Raw genomic sequence first — 6,820 nt, 5'->3', positions numbered from 1 at the left:
CGAAGCTCTAGAATGGAAGGACAAACGAACATTAACACTTGTAGATTATCAGAACTGAATAAACTGAATATTAATGCATATGTCTATAAAAAATTGTAAGTAAATTTTTTGCAAAACTGATTAAATACAGTATATTGTTTAAGGACATACTTACATTTTTGGACTTGTTATAGAGATGCTTCGCTTATATTAACATTGTACTTTGTTGTCCTAGGAATTAATATTCCAAAAATCAGATCAATCGGATAATTTTATCACATAAAATTTGTTGTTAAAAAAGTAAAAAATCAACATGTTTAAAATGAACGTACGGACATTCTGGTAATGATTATAGAGTTGCTACGCTTTCTAAATCGTATCTAACTACTACATCAATCACCATGCAAAGTTTGAAATCGTTAGGACATTTCTAACATGCCTAAATTAACAAAAAAAAAGCTATCCGTTTCGGACGGACTGACGTACGGGCGGACCGACCTTAAATATAGAAAAGCTTCGCTTTTAAAAATAAACAAGGATGACAACATCCATAAAAGCGAAGCACTGAAACGATAGGACAAACGGACATTAACACTTGTATGGTATCTGAACTGAATAATCAGAATTTAAAAGTATTAGAGTCGAAGCAAAATTGTAAGTAAATTTGTTGAAAAAACTGCTTGAAGCAGGATAATGTTTATGGACATACTTACATTTTTGGACTTGATTATAGAGTTGCTTCGCTTATAATATTGTTCGTTGTTGTCCCAGGAATCAATATACCAAAAATCAGATCAAACGGATAATTAGAACACTTGAAAATTTGTTGTTAAAAAAGTAGAAAAATCAACATTTTTAAAATGGACGTACGGACATTCTGGTAATGATTATAGAGTTGCTACGCTTTCTAAATCGTGCCCAACTACTACAGGAATCATCATGCAAAGTTTGAAATCGATAGGACAATTCTAACATGCCTAAATTAACGAATAAAAGCTATCTATCTCGGACGGACGGACGTACGGACCGACCCTAATTATAGAAAAGCTTCACTTTTAAAAATAAAAAAGTATCTGCAATAGAAATACGTGTAAAGTAAGGGTGTGACATTTTCTACGAAACTAATATAAGCAAATTCTAAGCAAAAATTTTTGATGCATTGAATGCATTCAATTTGATATTTAGGCTTTTGCAACTTTTATTAAGCAATGCTCTCATAAAATCGTTCATTTCAATTGCCATTATGGACTAATTTAGTAGATTTTTTAATTTGTCTTCTTTGCTTGATATTAAATTTGTAGCTATCCCGTAACTAGAAATTACTCTTCGCTTGGTGGTAATTCACTAAAAAATTGCTTTTCCTAGATTTTTTTATTCACTCTCAAAGTAACTCACTCACAATACAAGGAATCAGTATTCCAAAAATCAGACAAATCGGATAATTTTATCACATAGATATTTGATGTTAAAAAGTGAAAATGCAACATGTTGAAAATGGACGTACGGACTTTCTAGTAACGATTATAGACAATTCTAACATGCCTAAATTAACGAAAAGAGCTATCCGTTACGTATTGACGGACGGACAGACCGACCCTAATAAAGAAAAGCTTCGCTTTTAAAAACTACTTTATATTGATTTATGCGCTTCTGTTGGTCATTATTGTCCTTGTTTTAACAGATAATTTAAATAGATGTTATCATCCTTGTTAAACACAAAGTAGCACTTTTACCCACCTCTTCGAGTTATGCTCACTTTTCGATAATAAACTTTTAACTAACAATACAATAGAGTTGATAAAAATTAGGGGGGTTATCATCAAGCACCCCCCTTCCCTCTAGAATCTTTCTTAAAAGAGAGGGGTTAGTAGCATCCCCTCTCCAAATAAGAATCAGTGGTAGGAAATATATTTTTCGTTGTTGGGTCAGTTTTTAAATTTATTAACACATAGAAATATGTGAAATCATTAAGGGATCTTAAGAGATAAGACAATGGACGATTAATTGATGTACATCCTAAGAAGTTTAGGCAATATTATCCCTTCTGTAGATTGAAATTTATGGTGGAAGCGTCTTGACAATGCTAGTTTGAACAGCCCAATCCAGTTCTAATACAAGTTCCACAGTGCTTCAGGCAACGAATCGGAGAGAGTGTTTATAAAACTTTGGGTACCACCATAATTTACAGTTCAATTATCAGTTCTATACTTCCATGAGAATAATAAAATTGTTGTTAGATGAGCGAGCTAACTAATATCGATATATAAAATTTTAAATCTCTTCTGTAATAGTACTATGTTGATAAAATATCAGCATCAAAGTTTAGCAAATAAAAAGACAAAACTCAGTTTTAAAACTGTGTTTCTAAAATGGTTTGAACACGCGTTTATCCAAATTATAAGTTTGCTAAAAATGGTTCATATTGTAAATTTCGTAAACTAGACATATCGATCTATTCTTAAAACAAACGAAACATGGTAAGATTATATGTGTAATTTATATGCATAATATACATTTTATCTGGAATAGTGTATTTAATTACTGGCGGCTACGCCCCTAGAAGCCTCTAGGGGCACTCAAGGTAGGAGGGGGAAAAGTCGACCTCATCCCATTTTCAATTTGATTTTCAAAAGAGTAATAAAATATTTTGTGGGGGGAGGGGGAGTGAAGACGCCCTCCCCAAAAATAGTTTAAAACCTTCCCAGGACCTATAAGAAGCTTCACTGTAAAGGAGAACAATATCGGTTCAGCGGTTAGCGAGATCCTTCGGGACAGACAAAAAACGTTTGCTACTTTATATACTAGGACGTTGTAGCTTTATTGGTTGGCACCCACACGAGATTGTAACCATTATCTGCAACCAAGCTAACAGCCCCTTCTGGGATCCTAAACCTAGTTGGTGCCTAACCACTGTATGGGGCTAACCTAAAGGTTTACTTCATACTACTTACTTTCATGCCAATCCAGCTTTTTTTTGATTTGCATGTTAATATTTTTCAGGGCTCGGCAGCCCTGCGTCAGCCGCGATTAAGCCTCAAATTAAAACCCGTTTGGATGTTTTGAAATTTTATTTGAATAAAAGGATTGCCATATTTGTTTAGACATCAGGCTGATTTTTAAAATTGTAAAAGGTTAATTCCCTGAGGATTATAGGCAGATCATGCGAGGCTGCGGAGTAGGGGCGTTCAAGCTTTTTTTTTTTGGGGGGGGGTATCCCCACTTTACCCACTCCCCCCCTTGGACGTCTTTGCAGCCGTTGCTTATACTTTCATTTAAAGTAGTTTGTATCTGCAATTTAAAAAAATGTTTTATAGGTTTATAATTATATTTTTCTTGCATTTAGACTATTTTCTTTTTAAAAGCGAAGCTTTTCTATAATTAGGGTCGGTCCGTCCGTACGTCCGTCCGTCCGTCCGTCCGTCACGGATAGCTTTTTTCGTTAATTTAGACATGTTAGAATTGTCCTATCGATTTCAAATTTTGCATGTTGGTTCCTTTAGTAGTTAGGTACGATTTAGAAAGCGTAGCAACTCTATAATCATTACCAAAATGTCCGTACGTCCATTTTAAACATGTTGATTTTTTTACTTTTTTAAATAGCTTTTTTTGTTAATTTAGGCATGTTATAATTGTCCTATCGATTTCAAATTTTGCATGGTGATTCCTGAAATAGTTAGGTACGAGTTAGAAAGCGTAGCAACTCTATAATCATTACCAGAATGTCCGTACGTCCATTTTAAACATGTTGATATTTTTTACATTTTTAACAACAAATTTGTATGTGACCTAATTATCCGATTGGTCTGATTTTTGGTATACTGATTCCTGGGTTAACAAAGTACAATATTATAAGCGAAGCAACTGTATAATCAAGTCCTAAAAATGTAAGTATGTCTTGTCCATAATCATTATCCTGTATCAAGCAGTTTTTCAACAAATTTACTTACAATTTTGCTTTGACTCTTATACATTCGCATTCTGATTATTCAGTTCTGACATTATACAAGTGTTAATGTCCGTTTGTCCTACCGTTTCAGAGCTTCGCTTTTATGGATGTTGTCATCCTTGTTTATATAGGGTTTCATTTAAAATAATTTTGCTTTTTCAATCTATAGTTTTCTGTGGTAGTTTTTATTTGATTATTTATATTTTAAACCTTAGTTTAATGTTTTATGCTTGACAATAATTGGATAATTGTCTTCTTTGTTATGAGAGAGATCTAGTAAACGAAATTTATGGTACTATAGCATCCCCAAATTCGTGAAACGATTACACCCAGGTGTGAAATTTTATGTATTGTCTGTAATGTCTTAAATATATGACTTTGGAGCTGGTGTCCTATCATTTACGCAAAAGGGTCTTCATTTTAAATAGGCAGCAATCTTTCATACTGCATCTGAAAGCACTTTTTTACGTAAATACATGCAAAAATCTATAAACTTATTTATGACTTATCACAAATATACCGTTGTAATTGCAAATTTTTTTACATCGATTTTTTTTGGAGCTGAGGTGGATTCTTAAAAAAATTTGCCCCACTAATCGCTTTGTGGGGCAAACATCAGATTTTATTTAATTTTTGTAGATTTTTTATGTGATTTTGGAGGATTTTTCAGGAAACAATTTTGCCTTACTAAGCGATTAGTAGGGCAAATTTTTTTAAAGAATCCAGCTCTGGTGTCTTATTTGGTGTAAGAGCAGCCAAGTTTAAGTAACGACATAACAGATTAACACCTTGCTAATAGTTTAACATTAAATCATAAAATGTTAAATTGTTATAAAGTTGACTGGCCCTTTCAAAGTAAGATATTGTCATTTAGTTAATTCTGTGTTATATTTATAAATTTGGATAAGACTTGCAGATTTGATAGCCAACTGGCCTGGATTATTGACCAAATTAAGCCAACATTACAGCTCAGCTTTTGTTGAAATCCTACTGTTATTATATGAAATTTACTTCTCTAAAAATAGGTCAGAAGTATAGATTTTGAATCAAAATGTCTTTAAATAATTTTCATTAATTAGATCTTTAATTTTAAGTTTAAATTTATCAACAGCATTTATTTTTAAAATTATTTCATTCCCTTAGCTCTTTTTATTTTACAATAAATTAATGTGTAAGGGGCCGGTTGTACGAATTATATTTAGAATAGAAAGACAAACAGTTAAACCTAAATGGGCTAGAGTTAAAGTTGCTACGCTGCTAAAATTAATATTTTTCTCGCAATAATCTGCTTAACAGCAAGCACCACAAAGTTTGGGCATAGTTTAAACAATTTTGCGTGTTGGTGGTGGTTATAATGGTTTTATGGTTGCAGCGGTTTTATATAGTAGAGCATCTATAATAGACTTTTTTACTGGGAAAATAAACAAAAATCTATGTATATTTGAATATATAATAAGCCTCTGATATTAAAACAATTGGAAGAATAAATGCCAGGAATAAATTTGGCCATAAATCTTAGGGGAAAATATGCCTAAAAACATCCATGCTAGACAATTTTGACAAAAATACATCAACTGTATTCCTTCTGGTTGTAAAACTGCCATGTACCCAATAAAAAAACATATAGAACCATTGGTTTGTTGGCATTTGCAGAATATCATCACTCAGGCCTAGCTATTCTAACAATCAATTCTACAAAAAATCACGAAACCTTTGGAAATAAGGTAGGGGTATATCTTGTTTTTTTTGTTGAGGGTTGTGGGGAAATTTACCTTTATAATTGTTTGTCAGAATCACATTCCTTTTTCCCTGATTATAACTGATTTTTATTCATCCACAAGATCAATCCTGTCAAAAATGTTGACATTTAAAAAAAATTATTGTGTGAAAAACAAGAGATGCATTGAAAGAAAAAACATTAGTTTTCGGATGCTATGCTCTTAGAACACGTCTTGCGTATTAAAAGGCTATTTACACAATTTGAAAAGTTTAAGGTACATTAAAACTTTTTAAAAATGTATATCTAATTGAAATACATCTATTGTGTTTTAAGGGGTGGTTACTGGTTAGATTGATGGTTTGCAGTTTTAATAACCATATATGGCAACAAAAAAGTTTAGAGAAAACTGAATTGTTATCATTATTTAACTACGTTCCTATTCCAGAGTGGGGCAAAATTGTTTTCGTGAAAAATCCACCAAAATCACATTAAAAATCTACAAAAATTAAACAAAATTATAGAAGGGTTAATATTAACATAAGATTTTATTTAATTTTTGTAGATTTTTTATGTGATTTTGGAGGATTTTTCACAAAAACAATTTTGCCCCACTAAGTGATTAGTGGGGCAAATTTTTTTAAAGAATTCACCTCTGTTTGATCTAGGAACAATAATAGTTCTACGTTCATGTTTCTTTGCTACTTAAAATATCTAAAATTGCACTGATTATTTTTACAGGGTTTTGGACAACTATGAATAAACATTGGTGAAAAATTGTGGGGAATCCGGGGAGAAATATCAACCAATCATCAAAATTTAATTATAATTAATCTATATAAACCTTTTCTGTTTTCAATATGCATTCGATCTTAAATCTATAAAAAAACGCAATACAATATGTAAAAGCTAGATTTGGCTTGTGGAAAAATTGATGGCAAGTCAGACTTTCTTCTCTGGCAATTCTCGAGATCACAATGAACATCCAATCAATTACGGTATATAGAGGAGTTGTACTCCATAGTAGCGCAGCGACAAGATTTTAACAACAAAAGTACAAGCCTCTTGATTTATGGTGACGGAGGGACGTAAGTACATTTCTTTGTTTAGAGTAGCTGCACCACTTAAAGAATGAATAACAGGCTAGACAAAGAGCAGTCAACGTTTAAATCTGACGA

The sequence above is a fragment of the Acartia tonsa genome, chromosome 3, assembly GCF_053477335.1.
Source record: "Acartia tonsa isolate MP-2025a chromosome 3, ASM5347733v1, whole genome shotgun sequence".
NCBI lineage: Eukaryota > Metazoa > Arthropoda > Copepoda > Calanoida > Acartiidae > Acartia > Acartia tonsa.
The sequence above is the reverse complement of the archived record's forward strand: the minus strand, read 5'-3'. Positions refer to the sequence as shown.